Consider the following 19829-nt stretch of genomic DNA (forward strand, 5'->3'; position numbering starts at 1 on the left):
TGGTATGTAAACCCCCCCCCCCCCCCTAAAAAAAAAGTTTTGTTCAGTAGCCAAGAATTTTAATAATAATTTGTGCAATTTCCAAGTGTGTGACAAACTTGATCATGAATCATTTCTTATCCCTGTAAAGGGTTGCACAGGGAAGAGAAGGAAATTCATTTGCAACTTGAGTTACAGCATAATGAAGCAAAATGGCAAGAGCAAATAAATAAAAAGGCAATATCTATCAAATAGGAACCATTTCAAAACAGATGCTTTAGCACGTCTCCAGTCTGCATGTCTCTTGTAGAAACCCCCTGCACTTGCCATCTGATCATGGTTTTAAAATAAAAGGACTACATGCACTGAAGGCAATTTCATTGGCTGCATTCTGCAGGCTTCCAGCGATAGATGTGTGAGGTTGGCTCAGGTGAGCAGCACCTGGTGATCTCACTTTTTTGCTTGTGAGTCACTCAGTCCAGAAGAAACTGCAGGACACTTGGAGCCTAAATGTGTTCTAGAGAGGACCAAATTACACACGTTTTGGGAAAACCCTCACGGGATTTAATATGCAACTTACAATCAGTACTGAACTATATAACTACATACTGTACTGTATATGGACTATTGATATGAAAATGTGGTACTGTACAACAGTAGAATTTAAAAATAGATCTGAATTGCTTGATTAAACACATATTAATGCCATAAAAAAACACTTAACTGCGGCCTGTCACTATGTGACAGTTTTTTAACATATACATTCCTAATTGGCCAATAAAAACACAACTGAGAATTTTACTAATTAAGATAAACTGTGCATGCAGTAAATCATGAACTATTTCGCAATAAGTGTTCCCTGGAATTTCTAAGCACTGGAGAGTTCAGTCATAATGCAATAATAGATAGCCTTATAATGAATTGCAGTTTTGAGCCTTCCAAAGGAATATCACATTTACATGCAAAACTCATTTGATATTTTGAGAATTAAAATCCTTCCACAAAGCTTAGGATTTGACTAATGCAAAAGACATCAAATTATGTAAACAAAAAATGCATGACCGGTGAACAATATTACTAATTGCAATAATGGACAGCACATTGGTATGGTGGTTAGCATTTTGTTCCTGAGTTCAGTTCATCTCCTCTCTGCAGTTTTTATGTTCTCTTCATGTTTCTGAAGCTTTTCGGTGAGTACTTCAGTTTCATCCCATTTCCCAAAGACTCACTGGACAGTAACTGCCCAGTCCATGAGAAAATACTCCATTCTGTCAGGGGAGCTATACTGTTGAAATATGTTGGACTATACATCAGATTATTATTATTATTATTATTATTATTATTGTTATTGTTATTGTTATTGTTATTGTTATTGTTATTATTCTATAGTATTTAAATTAATAGATTACCTACAAAATCTTAAAATGCACTCTGGATTGTTGAAAACATCTTGGTTTTGGTGCTGCACATTATGAGGCTTTCATTATGCTATGTACAGTATTTAGGGAGCTTAATGAAGTGAAGTGAGCTGTACAAGGTACTGTTACTGTGATGGTTGAATTGCAGCCAGTGTTTTTCCATTTTACAGCTTTCTATGCTTTAATTTCTCCTTAAAGCAAAAATGCTTCAGTCCTCTGATGGATCCACAGGGATAAGTGACGGTACTTTAAAGTGCTCTTGATTGGTTTAACAATGTGGCTGGTCTGACAGAGTCTGTGCTGAAGCTGGCATTGTCGTTTCCCCGTTGTTCTGGGTTAACAGTTCACATGGTATGAAAACGCAGTATCTCCAGGTGCCTTTGAAGCACCTGCAGTCTGTCAAGATGGAAATGGGTATATTTAGTCATTCCTGCACCTGTTTCTGTTCCATAAGAATGTAAGGAAGGCTACAAATGAGTGGAGACCATTTGGCTTATGTTGCACATTTGTTATGTAATATCTCTATCTGTCCCTTAATTAAAGAAAACCACAATGTCAACTTTAACCACATGATTCCCAGTTTCTACAATCCTTTATGCTGTAAAGACAATAGGTTAAGCTGAAATAATGGTAACAATCTCAGTACACTGACATGCTTTGAGTATTTGTAGTTGTGCATTTCTGGATAATTACAATCCCTTTTCCTCTGACATAATTTGGGAAAACGGTAACTATCATTAAGCCTTCAGTCTTGCTTTATCTTAAAATGGGAACTTCTTATCTTCTATCTCCTTACATTGGGTTCTGTTCTTTACCTGGCCTTAACAAGACAGTTTCAAACTTTGCAATATTAAGTGTGAGAACTGCCTTCTTAGATTATTAACCTCCTAATTCCTCCGCTGTGTTAGATAGACAAGGCACAGTATATTTTTTGAAAGAGTAAGCGCAGTGTTATCTGCAGGTAGTTATTCTTTAAGCATTCCAAGTGTTTCCAAAAGATTTCTGCTTTGATCTCCTTTGAAGTCATCTGCTCGGAATTGCTTTGTTCAACCACCCACGAAAAAAAAAATCCTGGCGTCATTTCATTCCCCTGTCAGTCTAGTTGTCACCTTTGATGGATACCAACCAAGTAATGTATTATGAAGTCAAGACATACTATCGAATGTCAACATCTATATTACAACTTGCTGTAACAGGGAAAAGATACTCTGCTTTAGGCATATATATGCATAGGTTCAATGAAAAAAAAACTGTGTGAAGTCTTCCTCTGGGATATTTAAAATTTCAACTACTGATCCAGCACTATTACTCCCAGTGAAATAATTAGGCTCATTGATCAAATCCTTTTACTTATCAGATTCAATTAAATCAAACTACATTAACACAGGCTTCAAGGCTGATGTAAAATAAAAAAAGACAAATGAAAGATGAATAAATATTATAAAGTAACAAGCTTTTTATAGTGGCAAAAAGAAACACTCACTTTCTTTCCGCTTTTTAAAGTGAAAAAAGTTCTCTCCTCTCTTAGCATTTTGAATCCCTTAAAATATACAGCATTAGAAAAAATCTTGGACGTCCTGCATTGCTTTATCGTTTCACTCAGAGTTTTCTTTGACTCTTGAGTTTTCTTTCTTGATGAAGAGACACCATTTGGTAGTCATGCAGTCGCGTAGAGAGGAGTGATGTTAATACTGAGGAGGGCGTCTGGACAGCATGTCAGGGAGATGGGTTGAGTGCATTGATACTTCATACGGCCGGTTCATGGATTGTTTACCTCGAGTCATTGTGATCAGGATTCTGAAGGTTTCTGGTCAGTATCATAAATTTTAAGTTACTAAATGACAAACATGGCTTTAAACGCTCATACTGCCTTAAAGAATTGGCACCATTATTATTTTTATCCTCACAGTGTTTTGCTGAAAAAAATACAGGAAGGTAAGTAGGCAACACCGTGTTTTGGTGGATAGCACTCCTACTTCGATATCTGCTTAAGCCACGATTAACAGAATCTAGAAGTACATAATGTCTGCTTAAACAATAATTAAAAGGAACCCAAGGATATTCTTACAATTCTTACAGTTTATCACATACCAAGGCTAGCAGCCTTGGCTTTACACCATATATGGCATGGAATTGTACTGGAGCTGTTCTGGGTAGGTTTTCTGTTTGTGATTTTGTATAAAAAGCATCCTTTTGTATCAATAAGTTGAGTCAGTGCTTCATCGGCTTTTGCTCCCGTATGCATATGTCATAAAGGTAAGGTGTCTCCTTTGTTGGACACAACACTACTCATTGCTCTTCAATTTGATTCTGTGCCTAGGTAGGTCCTTCTGCATGGATTCTGCATGTTCTCCCATTTTGCCGTGGGATTTCTTCCCAGTTTCCATACAGACAAAGCTAACTGGTGTCTCTGAGACTATTGGTGAGATTGCGTGTGTTTTACTTTGTGCCCCACGCTTCCAAGACTTTAAGTGTCCACAGCCCTTATATAGGAATATACAGTTATAATAGACATATGGATCAAAATCATTGTGAAACACTACACAAGTCTAAAATGTGTTTGTGGACATCTAGGATCTTCCACTCATGAATTACACATTACAACCTGTTTCGAATAGCGTATGCTAATTAACCACCTAATTGATGGGTCTGAACTCTGGAAATGAGAAGGAATAATTCAAACGTACTGTAACTCAAATGAGGAATGTTAATGTATAGCAAATGGTATTATTGTCATGACTGCAGAATGTGCAGTTGTTGAGCACATGTTCACATGACAGCAAAACCTCATCTGCTTGTTCATGAGTAGCCTACATGAGCACCTCTTAACCACAGTGGCTTCAAGGCAAAAAACAATATTACAAACAGCTGCACGCAGCACGTCTAGTAAAATTATAGCAATTTATTAAAAAAAACAGCATCCTTTAGCTCTGTCAGTGTCAACAGATTGAATCGTTTTTTATCCCTTCGCTTAAGGTAAAAAAAAAAAGAAAAATAAAGCTATATTATAATGAGCATAGTTTATACACAGAACATTATATGAAAACACAATAAATCATGGAAAGCTACTTTCTGTTGGCTTAGAGTAAACTAAGCAGAATTAGACAGAGCGTGTGCCAAGCCTTTCCTTTTTGAACCACAGAAGGGTATAATTAGTACAGTAATTGTAACATTAGAAAGCAGAGTCAAATGAACTGAACAGGAATGTGACAACCAAGCGCTCAATGTATTTAGCAAGAGGCTCTGAAACAGTGACCTAAACAGAGATAACTACTGTGAAATTTGAATTACCTGGGTCAGCAGTTCCAGTTTGCCTCCGTGTTTTTTTTCCATTGGATCTGGAAATGTGGCAGAGATAAACAGGCTGGAACTCTGCTACGATTGATAGCATTAGTAATACGCCATTATCCCAGCCCAATGTGTCAAGCTGTTCCAGTAGTGCACCACAGAAATTTGTAAAACAGAGTCTTAATTATTGGTTGTGCCCTGTTTGCCATCCATGATAAAGTACCTACTCCTGAATCCAGGATATTTGCCTGAGCAAATGAAATTAATCCATTTGTTTATGTATTGATCAATTTGTTTGTTTACGTTATGTTCAAATCACATGACTACCACACTTAGTGAGATTAAGTCTTGCAGCAGGCTTTCCCTGCCAAGCTACTGTAATTTGTCAGGCAGAACAAAAGTCCGGTATTAAAAGATAAATGGCTGTCGATGCCACCCATTTATGGTTTGAATGATACAAGGACATTTGGGGAATTAAATACAGACTGTTGTCTAGATGCCTGTTTGGTCAAAGACCATGCAAATATTGGTTGTTTTTATCGTTTTCTCCTCTTCGAGTTTTACTGTGGGGAAACTGTTTTGAGCTATAGAATACAAGACACTTGGTTAAACCTTTGGATTCAGGATTTAGGATTTGGAACATATATATCTCAATTAAAAGGCATTGTGGATCAGGAAAAAAAATAATTAATGAGCAAAGACCGTGAATTTTTATTAGCTTTCCGTACTTGTTTTGGAGAATAGCACATCAATATATACCTGGGTGTACCTGAGCGCTCACATCTTTATTTTTACATGTTATGTTCTTTGCTTCACCTTCTCTAAACTCCTTCAAATCCAGACTCAAAACCTTCTTCTTTAGAAAAGCCTTTACTGAACTGGTTCCATTCTTCACCCCTCTGCTTTTCTTAGTACCACCACCCACGGTCTCCTCTATATATTGTAATTGTGTTTTATCTTGTGCATTCTTTTTATTTATTGTTGGTGTCTTTCTGTAAAGCGCTTTGAGAGGCTATATAAAATAAAGTTTATTATTATTACACTCATTTCTCAGAGACACAAAGTTTCTACTCTGGCACCAAGAACTAGGAACTTTTAATGATCAAAAGTGAAAAATGAATATTCCACCCCATCCTTCTATAATGATATTTCAAGTGTTTGGGTCTTAATTTATGAAGTGATCTATTCTGGGATACATCTCTCATTTATTTTATTATATTATTTTGTCAAAGAGAAATGTAATTTTCTGTTCAAAGGAGATATGAAATGACCCAATTTACCTCTCCTTCTTCACTTTTTCAAATTTCAAGTTTTGAACAGTCAGCTGGGTTTTTCACCGAATATACTGTGTGTTTGCAAAAGGAGATAGTTATCAAAGCAGTGAACCCATGATGTCCCTTCTGTCAGGAGCGTGAGTCAGTCCTTCCATTCTGCAGTAGTATTGCCACTCGTGGTCTGATCTCGTCAGATCTCCGAAGGATGACCCTGGTCATTACTGGGATGGGAGAGCTTCAGGGAAAACCAGGCTAGTGCTGCTGTTGCTGTTGGGAAACTGGCAGGTGGAAATCCCCTGAGATTTCCAATTGCAGAATTTCCATGTCTAATGCAGCAGTAGGGGCACCTTCAGATGAGAAATTATGCCAAGATCCTGAATACTTTTGTTATTAGAAATCCTGCGGCACTTTTAATGAGAGAGCGACGGTGCCTGATAAATTCTCCCCTGCCCCTGAACACCTTGGCCTTCCTAATATTCAATGGATGAAGCAATATCTCACTTCTCCATTTGATCTGCTGGATGGTGAATGTGCTGAATGAATGAATGAAAGAAAGAAGGGCTGCCTCATGTTACCCATGTGAGTTCAGCACTAAAGCAATGGATGTAAAGCACTTTGGGGTCTTTAAAGATGAAACAAGCTCTGCCAGCTGCAGGGAATTATTGCTTTTTCTTATTGATCCTCATGTCCTATCTACATATTTGTAAAAGGGAACGTACATTTAATGGCACAAAAGCTCATTCAGTTGATTAATTATGCAGTTGACTACATTTTCTGCTTTGCTGTATTTGTTTGTTTCTCACTGTGTCTGAAAAGTAATGTTACACCGGCAACTTTGCAATTAATAATAAAGGAATAAACCTGTCTCCTGCATCTTCAGGGACGGCTTACAAAAGCTCCTCCAATATTAGAGTGCAGGGGTAGGGATTCAGTCTAGCGCTGCAGCAATATACAATCTGTTGCATAAAGAATTATCTCTCTGTGGTGTGCAGTGGGGACCTAGAAACATGCTTTCATTGTTTCAGTTCCTGAAAGGGGTTTTGCAAGTCCATGGGTAAACAACATCAGTTGCATGCTGGCAGTCCGTACTTTATTACAGAAAATTTAATTTTCTTCAACTTAGTTTTTGTGTGTGTGAACACGCAGGCACTGTGCCATCAAATATCAAGAGATCTTCCCCTCACAACACACTTTTTGCTCCAACTAATGAACTTCATCCATGAAAAGGCTGCCAAAACATTGCCAAATTGTATATTACCCACTCGGGCCCAAAGCTATGTTATTTTAATTGAAACCTATTAAAAGGAAACCCATTAAAAATGTAAACGCAGATCACTACAGATAAAGAAACTGGAGGCTAATGCACTGACCTCTATACCAGAAAGTCAGAAAGTCCTCAACTTTTTATTGTACTTATTTGATTTATGCTTGTAAATGGTATCTGAACAGTATTTATTCTTTTACAAATGGAGGTGCTCAAATCAAACACTTATTAAGTTATTTCAGTGCATAGCGATGCTGCCTTGCTTTGCTAAGACAGGAGAAGGCTATGCTGTCTTGCTACTTTACATTGCATTTACATTTTTGGAAAGCAAAATGCCGGTCTGGAATGCCAATTAATCTCACGAGTTCATGAAATGATAGACTGAAGTGAGACGGAATTGCAAATGATAGTTTACCCCACAAAAAATCTGTTAAATTTTGATCTATTAATTAGCGCTAATCCAATATTAAAAAGACTGCAAGCTTACAAGAGTAGAGAGATCCTTACAGAACTAAGGAACTATCCATGAATGACAAGTCTGTTGGAGAGCAATGCTCAGGGGGAGTGACTCTGGAAGACCCAGTATATATTTGACACAAAGCCTTTTTAACACAGGAAGACCAGCAGTGGATAGAGCTTTGGTCTGGCAGTAGGACTCTTCTTGCTTCTGTAATATGCTCTTATTCAGGTTTGCTCTTTGCATGCTGACCTGGGTATCCTACAGTAAGACATCTACTGATTAATTACTACCGTGTTAGCAAGCACAGCTTCCTATCTACTGTATATGCCTTACATAAAAAAAACACTAGAGAATGTTCACAGGAATCTGGGTACTGTATGAACAAACTGTAGCAAAAAATGGAAAAAGAAAGAAAAGATCGCACCTACAGTATGCTCAGATGTTTAAAAGTTTTATTTCGTCATCTTTGCTACCTCTTGGAACAAAACCAATTGCTTATCATCTAACACCATTTGTTTCAATTATTTAATTAACACCATTTGTTTCAATTATTTAATTCCACTTACTGTAATAACTTCACCAATGATGCAGTCTGATTCCCATTTAAAAACCACCATACATCTGCAACTACTGAAGCAGTGGCGGACAATTTTATCGCAAGGATCTATGAACCTTTGTTTCTCAGTAAAATTTACCAAGATTGGTTTCCTACCAGATGCGAATTAACATTTGTAATGGAATGCAGTTAATGTAGAAAGAAATAATTAAGGTATATTGAACAAGGCCGTCCCATTATTGCCTACTTTTAAAAGGCAGCTTGATTTGAACCACAGTGTTTCCAGCTGGAAAAATAAAATATCCTTTTTTTTATCATTCAGATCAAACTGCATGTCTAAATAAAGTACAGCAGATGTTGATTTTTAAATGGTATGACTCACATAACACTACCATGATAATTTAGGCTGTGTTTTTAAGTACTTTAATGTTTAAAAACCAAATCAATTTTCAGGCTTTATCCCTGTCTTTATATTTCAAATCATACCTGTGTAGTGTCTTTACCATTACCAACTACAAAGAAAACAGGATTTGTAAAGACTTGGTTGATGAAACAGACTCAGGATGTATTTTTTAGACTGGGCTGTGTTTTTTCTCATGGTTTCATCCTGATGCCCTAGATTTCAAATTTAATGTATATTCTGTAAATAATGATCAGTGACAACTAGGACATTTTTATGAATCTGCCTATCAATTTGTTTCATATGAAGTTAGGAGACTTTTTATCACAGAGCTAAAAGAGGAGAGGGAAATTATATCTTAAAGAGCTGTTTTTGGATAAGGAAATCAAACCCAGCTTACATGTCTACCTTGCTATAAATGACTGGAAGGTGGTCAGGCTGGAGGAGTCTGTCAAATATTCCTCATTTTCCCTGTGTGTAGATGACCAGTTAGTAGCTGTGAACTGAAACATGAATACATAAACTGACAATTCTTACTGGCTCAAACAAACAATTGGAAAACAATGTTCAACGGAGAGAGTTTGAAATTCAAGCAATTCAAGTGTTTCACTTTTGACACTAGCATTCTTTCAGGCGGTGTCCTTCATATTCAGGACAGAGGAATGATTTCACCATCTACTCTCATTTGATCTGAATCTGTGGGGATTCCAAAGACACTCCATATTAACACACGCACTTCTGAAACAACACTGTAGGTTCAGATTCATGTTTGTATAAAGTGTTATGCTTATACAGTGTAAATAAACATAGCTGAGGACATATTGACTGTGTTTTTAAATAAGGTATGAATCGTCAATGCTTTAACACCATTGACATATGACCTTTGGCGTATCGTAATTATACAATACTGTTTTTCTTCTATGCTGTTGTTTGTGTGTTTCTGTACAGTATCTTCGTTCGGGATCATTGACACACAAAGGAGGCAGATGTAGTTGTTGTTTTTTTTTAAGTTTACAGCTGTGTCTTAAAAGCCTGGGTAGTTCTGATTTGTTTCATTTAAATTCTCCTTTGTCGTCATGAGGATACTAAGCCCCAAACTGGCAATGTTTTCTTGCTGGTAGGCTCTTTCTTCCGCCCAGTCGAAACCCTCTCTCAGCCACTACATTGCTAGCTAGTGAAGAGGAGGTGCGTTGAGCTTTTTTTCCATCCAGACCAAAACCTAATGAAATGTCCTGTGCAGCTTGTCTGGCCTTATGAGGTTCTTTTGTTCCTAGAACAAGCAAAATACTCAATAACCTGCACTTATAATATATTCATTACAAGTTATTGAGCAGCCTGCTTGTTCTGGGAACAAAAGAAGGGGCCTACACTGTTAATGTACACTACTCTGTTAAAAATCTTTTAATTTCTAGAATTCATTTTTATTACAGAATATGAATCTCTGTATTTATTGCGTTTGACATATTGCGCATACTCAAGTATATGTGTATGAGTAATGAGCAGCATGAAAAAGAGATTTTTCAAACTGCTGATAAGTAAGATTAAGAGTTACAGTGTTCTAACTACATATTGGGATTCCCTATAACACAGATAGCTGTGGCTTTTATAAAAGATGGCCCCCCAACCCTTAGCATCTATACTGCAAGTATGAATCTCAGCTGGAATTCATACATTTGCTGATGAGTACAAAGATTTGAATTCAGTTTCAGATACCATGAATACATTCATCTATGCATTGACTGCAAGTCACACACAAGCCTATGGCATTCCATCTCAAAGCCAGGCTCCTGATTGTTTCCATACTCACATCATCACTTGCCTGTCAAAATCAGAAACAGCCTCTGCACATTGACACATGCCATGTTTCACGAACTGATGCATTTCCATGTGGTGTTACAGATTAGTTAGCTGCACATTTTCTGGTGTATGAGTTTAAATCCAGCAGTGCTGTTCTTCCATTTGTGTCCCAGTAACAAAGCTGATAATGTAATGTTTGTGGAGATAATAAGATGGGCACTCCCTTCCATTAGACATTTTGTCAATATTTTCCTCTTTGCACAGACCAAGCAACCCATTTCTGTGACAGAGGAGTTGATTGAATTCATTTTAAATTGCCTAGCAGGCACCGCAAAAGACCGAGGGGTTCATAAATTGGCAGAAGATGGTGAGCTTCTTTTTTCAGCAGTTATATAAACTTTAGGGAATTATAAAAACGAAAGGGATGATTTCTCTTAACTGTCTCTAGTTTCATTGAAGCTGAACTGTAAATGTTATATACATTCCAATAATTATATGCCCTGTAAATCCTATAAACCAATAGGATAGTGACAAAGAAAAACTAAAAATCTCAGAAAGATAGACAGTGCATTTCTTCAGAAACCCAAACTCTCTTCTGATCCACAGAAGCAAATGGAATGCAATACAATTTAAGTTCTATTTCAGTTAATTATATCCCATCAAACCATACTCTCTGTTTGATGGATTCCTAATGTTTTAATTCAAGTCCGTTTAATTAATCTTGTCACTTTTAATAACCAACACAATTAATTTACCGGGGAATAAAATGGCCCTGAATTATTAGTGATGAAGGTAGCAATGTTTCTTTATAGCAACCTCATGTTTTAACAAAACCCAAACTGTTATGAGCTTCCAATTTCATTAATGTTCTGTGTGTGTAATTAAATTGATTATCTCATAGCGTTTAGCATTATTACCGTTAACTAAATTAGATCAACCCCATAGCAATGCCATTTATCAGTGAAAGGGGAATAAACTTAGTGTTATTCATCTTCATTATAAAAACTGAAGATGTTAGCTTTTATTTGACTGAAATCCCCTTGAAAGATAGCCATCTAAATCTCTACACTGTAAAAATCAACATGCCCTTAAAGTATAATAATTCCTTGCATTTATATAGTGCTTTTCTGGACACTCCTCTCAAAGCAATGAGGACCAGTGTGCAGCACCCACCCGGATGATGCAACGGCAGCCAAAATGTGCCAGTACGCTCACTACACAAACAGTTTCAACAAGAAATGGTGTGTTTTCCACATAAACAATTGCCCATCCATTTATTTAATTGGCTTATCCAGGACAAGGTCTCTGGGGAGTCGGGGTCTATCCCAGCAAGCAGTGGGTGCAAGGCAGGGAGCTCTCTGGGCAGGACATCAGCCCATTGCAGTGCAGACAGACACACTCACACCAGAGCCAGTTTTCCCAGAAGCCAATCAATGAACCATTACATCTTTGGAGTGTGGGAGGAAACCGGAACACCCAGAGGAAACACGCACGAACACAGGGAGAACATACAAGCTCCACACAGATAAAACACCAGTAATTGAACCCAGGGCCACGGCCCCCCTCATATGCAGTAATTCCTGTATTGCAGCACTGGTCTGTGCCATGTTTCCAGCAGGAGTGGCTTCATTTGTGGTTTTGATGAGGGCAGCAGCATCTGGAATGGAAATCAATGAGAGTGAGGAGGAGCGACACAAATATAAGGACGCAGAGAAAGGGAATTAATTTTTTTTTCATTTCTTTGGATTTTATTTTTTAAGTTCAGCTTTATACAGTTCTCAACAGGACTGAGACCTGGGGATCACTCTGCACAGGGAAAGTGCAGAAGTCTGGCTTAAGTTCTTCACCCCTACAGCCAACAGCATTAATACTGTACATGTTAACTCAGGTTTTCTCATATTTTGGCCAGTTAAAGAAGAGGTTTCTGAAGAGGATGGATACTGCTGGGCCATGAGAACATGTTGAAGTGCTTTAGAAAGAAGCCTCTTACAACAGCAGCCATGGCTGACAATGCAGTACTTGGTCCAATCAACTTCTCCTCACATGATGTACAATAAATTGTACAAGCACAGGAAGAAAAGATGTTAGAAAAGAACAGAGAGAAAGAAATTGATATTGCACTATGGGCTAAAATAGGCCTAGATTATTTGACTGACACTTATTCCAGAGTTCACCCAATTTTACAGCGGGGTATTTTACTGGAGCCATCTGTCTGAGTCCCTTGCTCAGGAATACAAATCTCACCTGGGATTTGAACCCTTCATCATACTGGATTTAAGGAAATTAAAAATTGAAACTACTAAAACACATCTGACAACATACAGTGGCTATGAGAAGTATTCACCCCCCTTGGACTTTCTCACTTTTTATTATGCTACAATATGATATCACGATGTAATAAATTGTGATTATTTTTGCCATTGATCAACACAAAACACACTACAGTATGTCAAAGGATATAATTCTGCATTTCCACCAAAATTAATTATAAATTTGAAACAGAATATAACTGATTGCATATGTATTCGCTCCCTTTTCTCTGGTGCATCCAATGGCCTTTAGAAGTTAGTTGAATGGATTCCTCCCGTGTGCAATTAAGCTGTTCAGGCTACACACACAAATCTCTGGAAGGTTCTATACAGATTAGTACAGCTGATTAGTACAGCTCCCAACAACTACATCTTGAAGACAAAGGAAGATTTGGAGCAAATCTGAGATACTTTTTCAGAAGTATTAAGTATCCTGAATATTTATTTGTGTAAGTGTTGGCCATAAAAAGCAAGGATTACTCCTGTAAATATTATGTGTGTTGGGAATCTAGTTCTTTTTTATCTGATACTGAGCTTCAACACAAACCAAGCACCAGTTCAAGCATCTCTTTACAAATCCTAAAGAGCGATGTTTTACTTGACAAATACATCTAGCAGTGCTAGCCACTCGTGACATTGTAATTGGCAAGAAATACGATTGTACTGTATATAAACTCCCTGAATTTGTTTCAAAACTACAGATGTTATGAACAGATGCATTGTATATGTTTTTTGGGAGGTTACCACAGATGTGGACAAATTCAGGATGTTTGTTTTCACAATTACACCTATTGTGTACAAATTCAAGGCACTTGTTTTCAAAACTACAGCAGTTATTAACAAATTCTCTAGTTTTATTTTTGGGATTACAACAATTGCAGACAAATTCAGGGTATTTATTTTCACAATTACAGTTATTGCATACAAATTCAAGACATTTGCTTCCTTTATAAAATTCCTTAAAAAGAAATACAGTAGATTTACAGATTAATGTCTTTTGATCACATCTTTATCTAAAGTAACATGAAATCTCAGTTTCTACCATGAAGTAGGACAAACTAAGTTATGTGCAATAAGTAGATGGGGTTACTGAACTTACTGATTAAATACATTTAAGAAAACTAATGAATAATTCCTTAACAATTTGCAGGATTTCAAGGCAATGCAACACTATACTTCTCTCTTCCTCATACAAGTGTGACGTATTTAAATAGTAGGTCAATATACAACATGACTGGATCTGTCTTTGAAAATATACATTAATACAATATGTAGCTGTTGGCTAGGTGGATACATTATGGGCTGAAAATTTGTTTTTTTAATAATTAAAAAAAAATCCTTGGAGGTTTTAAGCACTAACATTTTCAAAAGTTGTTTGCCTATCTATATACGATATCAATATCGATATCTATATACGATACATACTACTAGATTTAAATACATACAGTATGTGTGAGTAGGAATAACCAACAGATAACTTTGAAACTATCAATGTACAGTACAATTTGGTTTCTCATGCAGGAATAACCATTAGTTTCCTTGTAGGCAAATAATACACAAGCAGGTTCCCTAAGAAATGTCAGCACTGGCTGAAATGGCCCAGAGCCTTAAATACATTTTGCGTAATAAAATGATACAAGAGACAAAAAATGCTTCCATGTATACTAAATAAGAGCAAGCAAATGTACTGTAATTCACAAGACTACAAGAAAGTAAGCAATGCAGAATTATCCCAGGAGCTTGTATATATGGATCAAGGAATCCTTGGGCTGTCAGTAGGAGTGGCAGGTGTTGGGGGAGAATACACAGACTCTGCAGTGATGGGTGCTTATCTAACCTGAGAGTGCAGTTTTGTTCAAATAGGACGTCCTAGTCACTCCTGATGACCAGAATCTGCATGGAAATCCCCAATACTACTGTTTCTCATATCATATGAATGCCTCCAGACTGGAAAGATACTGTACATAATGCAAGTTTCCAGAAGTTTATATATATTTCTTGTTTACCTGAAATCCTCCTGAAGGCCTGCTGGATTATGGCTCTCCACTTGAAAGATCGGCCATCCAGTTTTTATTGGAAAAAGGCACCAAGATTAAGATGAAGCTGTGAATTGGCTTTCAAATTTAGGTTTTTTAATTGTGTAAAAAATTGTTTAATAGGAAGCAATCCAACTGGAATTATGAATTAAAATATTTTGAATAAAGATTAACAACCTACAGTAGCGTGCAACTTTATGAATGCAGCGGTTACCCCCCGAATAGGACTGTATATACTGTATCATCACGCTGAAAGAGCGCTATTTATTTTTTACAATAGGAGAACGTGATGAAACGTATAATGTTTTTAAACGTTTTATTTGTTCCTCAAAATTACAGCATTTCTTCGGTTTGGGGGGCGTGCTTAAAAAACACCCAGTTTCATAAGGCATTAGATTTACAGTAATTCCAATGTTTCTATTTTTTTTTTAGTTAATAAATGTCCGCGTGTAGTTCAAATAAGATCAAATTCAGGTCGTGTTCACCGGCCAGGTGGCGTAGCGGGCAAAATCAGTGTTGCAGCTATTGGAAACCAGGCTCTAAACCCTGTGGCTTAGAGTAGCCTAGAGCCCCCCCGGCACCTCTTCGCTCAGAGCGGGTTCGAATCCAACCCGGGTACGGTCCGATCACGCTCCACCGGCGAAGTGCGTTTTCCAGCAGCCGGGTCTGCACCTGGCCGGTATTTTTAGGGGGGTGGCCATTCTAGGTCACACCCCTAAGAATGGGGAACATTGCACGGGATTAAGGCAAAAGGGGGTTCCAAAAATGGAAGATTTGACGTAATTGCAGATATTGGCGGCGTTTTACGTCACTGCCACCTGGCATAACTTCCCCACGAGTGCGTGCGGCTCTCTTCCCCTTCCACGCGTGGGTCTGATTCAAGATGGCGGTGCTGGCAGTTTGCGAGGTAATGTTTCTCTTTTGAAACACTTTAAAATATCATTTTTCTGCCCAAAACGGGCTAGAATCCGGTGTTTTTGTTTTTGAGGTTTCATTCAGGTACGATACTTTTCAGAAAGATGTCCTTTTATTGAGTGAACAGTGTATTTCTGCGCTGTTTGAACGGGGGTGAAGTTTCCCTCGGCAAGGAAAGGAGTTGAAACTATTTTCTTAGCCAAACCTTGTTGAATATTAATGCATTTTTATTGGTGTCGTTTTGCAGAACTTCTGTGTCCCATCCAGTTGCTGCAACCGAGACCTGAAGGTGTTGGAACCAGTTAATTATTATTTATTTGGAATTGTTGGACATTGTTCGGAATTGCCGGCGTGTTGCGATTTTCAAATATAAAATGGTAAGAAAATCTCCGTTTTAGAATCCACTAAATACACTTTATTTTACCTGGCGGTTGTGAAATAAAAGGGTGAATATGACCTACCTAGAGATTTTGCAACTCTGCTCTTTTCTTGTGCCCCACTTGTTTAACTATTCTTATTGTTTCTCGTGTAAATCCTGTGTAGATCGAGTTGTGGTCTTTTTCATTGGATCTGTTGACGTGGTAAGTTATGGTTTTGTATATGAATTGTCAGCGTTAGCACTACATACAAAACTATATTCTACTTAACACATTGCACAAAAAAAGCTTAAGCATTGTAAATGGTACTGAGCATGAAAATGAATAGTGCATAACTGCTATTTTGCCGCAGATAGTTGTCAGGAAAGTGGCGATCTGTGTAGCAGGTGCACTGACTTTTTTTTTGTCTTTATAATCGGTCAATTCTGATTAATGCTTACTGATGAATGTTTCTCATCAACAGGGGGTCTCCTTTGAAAGGCGCATGCTAGTGTCGTGTGTGGACACACATTCCAAGCTGCACATCTGCAGTGCCTGTCTTACAGCGTGCCGTGGTCACTGTCTGGAGGGATTCGGTTCTCTCTCCCAGATCCTGGACAAGCACGTGCCTGTTCGCTGGTCACTGAAATCTACGTGTTCAGCGGAGCTTTCGTCTGGTGAGTAGGGCCTTCATGGCTTTGACTGTCTGGTTCTCATCCTGCACGTCAGCTGGGTTTACCAGAGCAGCAGGAGAACATGCACTGTCCTGGTGGCATGTTGTCACTTCAGGATGAGTCTGCATAAAGGCCAGGTAGTGAGGACCCAGGACATGGGCATGTAGCACCGTGCAGCCAGGGTGCCATCAAGCACTACAAGAGGAGTTTGATAGCAGCTAGACTGTAACACTCGGGCCTCATGGTGTTTGTCTGTGATGTCTTGGTGGGTTAGAAAATGATGTTGAACAGAAATTACTGAACAGTAGAAGACAGTGAACAATCTGGCCTCCACATACCAGTGACAGGAAGGCATTGTCTTGATGTATAAGGCATATGGGTTAATTTGTGCTTTTCTTTCCTGATCTTCACTAGGCTTGTTATTCCACAGGACAGATCACCACGTCGTGAGCTGACCAGCGCTCTCCACGAACAGGTGAGTTAGGGCTCATGCAACAGTCACTCTAATCATGATAACATATTAAATCATTTTTTTTGTGTCATTACTCATTATTCATGATATTGATGCATATTTAATGAAAGTGTTTCCTTTGATGCTTAGTATAATAAACACTGAGCTAACAATTTGATCTTCATTCTTGAATGAGTGGCACTCCAGGTGTAAAGGGACTTCAGGCCAGCCACAGTAGTGCAAAGTGAAGTGCAGATGTGTTTAGGCCCCATCCATGTTATTACAGCTTCATCCAATTCAGGGTCGAGGTAGAGCTGGAGTCTGTATCTGCAAGAAATGGGCTCAAGGCAGGGTACACCCGTGACAGGACTCCAGTCCATCGCAGGGCACATTCACACTCACAGCCACATGTAGGGCAGATTTCCCTAGAAGCCAGTTACCCTACCAGCATGCTTTTGGACTGTGGGAGGAACCCGGAGGGAACCCAGATGAGCACAGGGATAAGGTACAAACTCCATGCCGATAGCACCCCGGGTCCGGGTGTGCACAGGCAGTGATGATTAAATATCCTCAATATTGCACTTGGCTGTAGCCACCTGAATTGGTCTGGACTCATCTTGCCATGAATCAGTGACTTGTCTGTGCACCATTGTTTCTCTTCTTACCCGCCAAATGCATCACTTTGAGACACTGCTTCATGTCCATGTGAAATCATGTTGGTATTTTAAGAAGCAGTTCTTTATTGACACATTCTGAAGAAAAGCATCATATTTATTGACTGTAATGCAGAGCAACAGTACATGTGAACTGGGTAAAAGAGCTCTTGAAATGTTTTGTGTAAGACTTGCATGCTAAATGGCATGTGTTGTCTTCTGCCCTAAACAAAGAGAGCCAGTACTTGATGAACACAACTGCTGCAAGTCCAGTTTTGCCACGGCCTGCCCGTTGCTGAAGCCTCATTCCAGCGGGATTCACTCTGTTTCCACAGCCGGTAAGTGTTGTCATTGTGCTCTTGGTTTGCTTTCTTGAAACCAGGCATATGTTTTGTGTTTTTGGTTTTAGAAATAGCAGGACCCCCAAAAGTTATATTGCTCTTAAGAAATAATTGAAGGTAAAGAACTTTAACATTACTGCTATTACATAGAATATTATGGTGTATCTATAGTGATATGAGGATGTGTTCTGCCATCCAGTCAGACCACAATATGCATTAATTATGGGAAATAATTGAAGAGAAACAGGCGCTTGAAGTGGTTTTGTAGCCACATGTTTATTTTTAGTGTAATGTTTTTAAGTTTCACTTGTTAAAGTGGAAACAGTGTTTCCTTGGGTGAGGGCATGAGGACTCTTTCAGCTTGGGAACAAGCAGGTATGACATGGAGGTCATTGCCTTAATTTCACCCTGTTTACTTTTGCCTCTCAAGGTGCAGAAAGTGTTGAGCAGCCCACCCCTGAAGCTTGATTCACCACGAAGAGAAGCAACATGATTCCCAAGACCTTTTAAGCCAGGTAAGAGATTATTCCACACAGTTACAGCAAAAAACTAATGTTGGTATAGTCTTCCTGGCCTGGAAGTTCTTGGTTTGGTTCTGTAGAAAAAGAAAAAGAAACTCCTGTAGAATCACAAAGCTCTTGCCAGACTGATTCTTCAGTTTGTGGCAAAAGAGAGAGGCCTCTGTGACAGCTGTCATCCTGCTATATCGTTCATACGTGTCTGAGGGATTTCCGTGTTGAACCTGGTCAGATTTGAAGTGCTTTTGGCTATGGTGGCACATTTCTTGCCTAGCTTTTATGTGCATTTCCAAACAGCCTGCATGTTAACAGTTGAGGACTACAGACTCATTTTAAGTGTTTAAGGAAAAGAACTTTGTGCTTGCCCAGAGTTTTACCTGTGATGAGAAATGTATGTTGTTGGAAATTAACTGTGCAGTCTTTCACCTTGCTATTTTTTTTTAATGAATGGGGCTTTTTGAAATCAAAGTGTTGAGTTGCCTGGCGTCTCAATCTCGGCTGGTGAAAAAGCCAATTGTTGACAAGTATGCAAAATAATTTGACTATCAGGTTTAAGATTATTACTCTTCTTCCCTCTTTTGTCAACAGGCGTTTTTCACTTCAATGCTGTGGGAAAGGGGGAAATTTTCTCACACGCTGTCTTTGAGGTGTCACTAATGTTGATCTTTTTCATGTCTTGTTTCAGACCGTGTCAAAGACTCAAGGAGCCTTGTTGCCGGGGGAACACACCGGAGTCTGTCTTTGGTGCTTTAATAAACAAAAGTGCTTCACTTCCTTATGGTGTTATGGATGTCTTATTTCAATGGCTGCTTCTCTGCTTTGTTCCAGGTCTGCCCTCTGGTGGTAGTGGGGTTATGGGGGGGGAGGGAGGAGGGCAGGATTGGGTGGGGTCTGGCTCCTCCCCAAACAGGGAGATAGCCAAAATTTGGGCCCGTTTCAGGAGGGACATAGGTGGAGGGTAGCGAGGAAGGCAGAGGGTGGGAGATGGGGAAGGGCTGGCTCCTCCCCAAACAGGGAGATAGCCAAAATTTGGGCCCGTTTCAGGAGGGACATAGGTGGAGGGTAGCGAGGAAGGCAGAGGGCGGGAGATGGGGAAGGGCTGGCTCCTCCCCAAACAGGGAGATAGCCAAAATTTGGGCC

At 38.8% G+C, this 19829-nt stretch overlaps 1 long non-coding RNA gene across 2 annotated transcripts in view; it reads left to right on the forward strand.

Annotated features, from left to right (window-relative positions):
* The window catches only part of LOC107075676 (uncharacterized), a 46059-nt gene extending 26594 nt beyond the window's left edge, over positions 1 to 19465 (forward strand). Inside the window, exons 1-8 of one of the 2 annotated variants that reach the window (XR_011183096.1) lie at positions 15311 to 15688; positions 15944 to 16073; positions 16240 to 16277; positions 16537 to 16729; positions 17141 to 17201; positions 18065 to 18168; positions 18602 to 18686; positions 19375 to 19465. This is a non-coding gene — a long non-coding RNA (uncharacterized lncRNA). Of the gene's footprint in view, positions 1 to 15310; positions 15689 to 15943; positions 16074 to 16239; positions 16278 to 16536; positions 16730 to 17140; positions 17202 to 18064; positions 18169 to 18601; positions 18687 to 19374 lie in introns of those variants that run through there. The other variant, XR_011183097.1, reaches the window with a different exon arrangement.
* The last annotated feature ends 364 nt before the right edge of the window (positions 19466 to 19829 follow it).

This window comes from Lepisosteus oculatus, chromosome 23 (genome assembly GCF_040954835.1).
Source record: "Lepisosteus oculatus isolate fLepOcu1 chromosome 23, fLepOcu1.hap2, whole genome shotgun sequence".
Classification (NCBI taxonomy): Eukaryota; Metazoa; Chordata; class Actinopteri; order Semionotiformes; family Lepisosteidae; genus Lepisosteus; species Lepisosteus oculatus.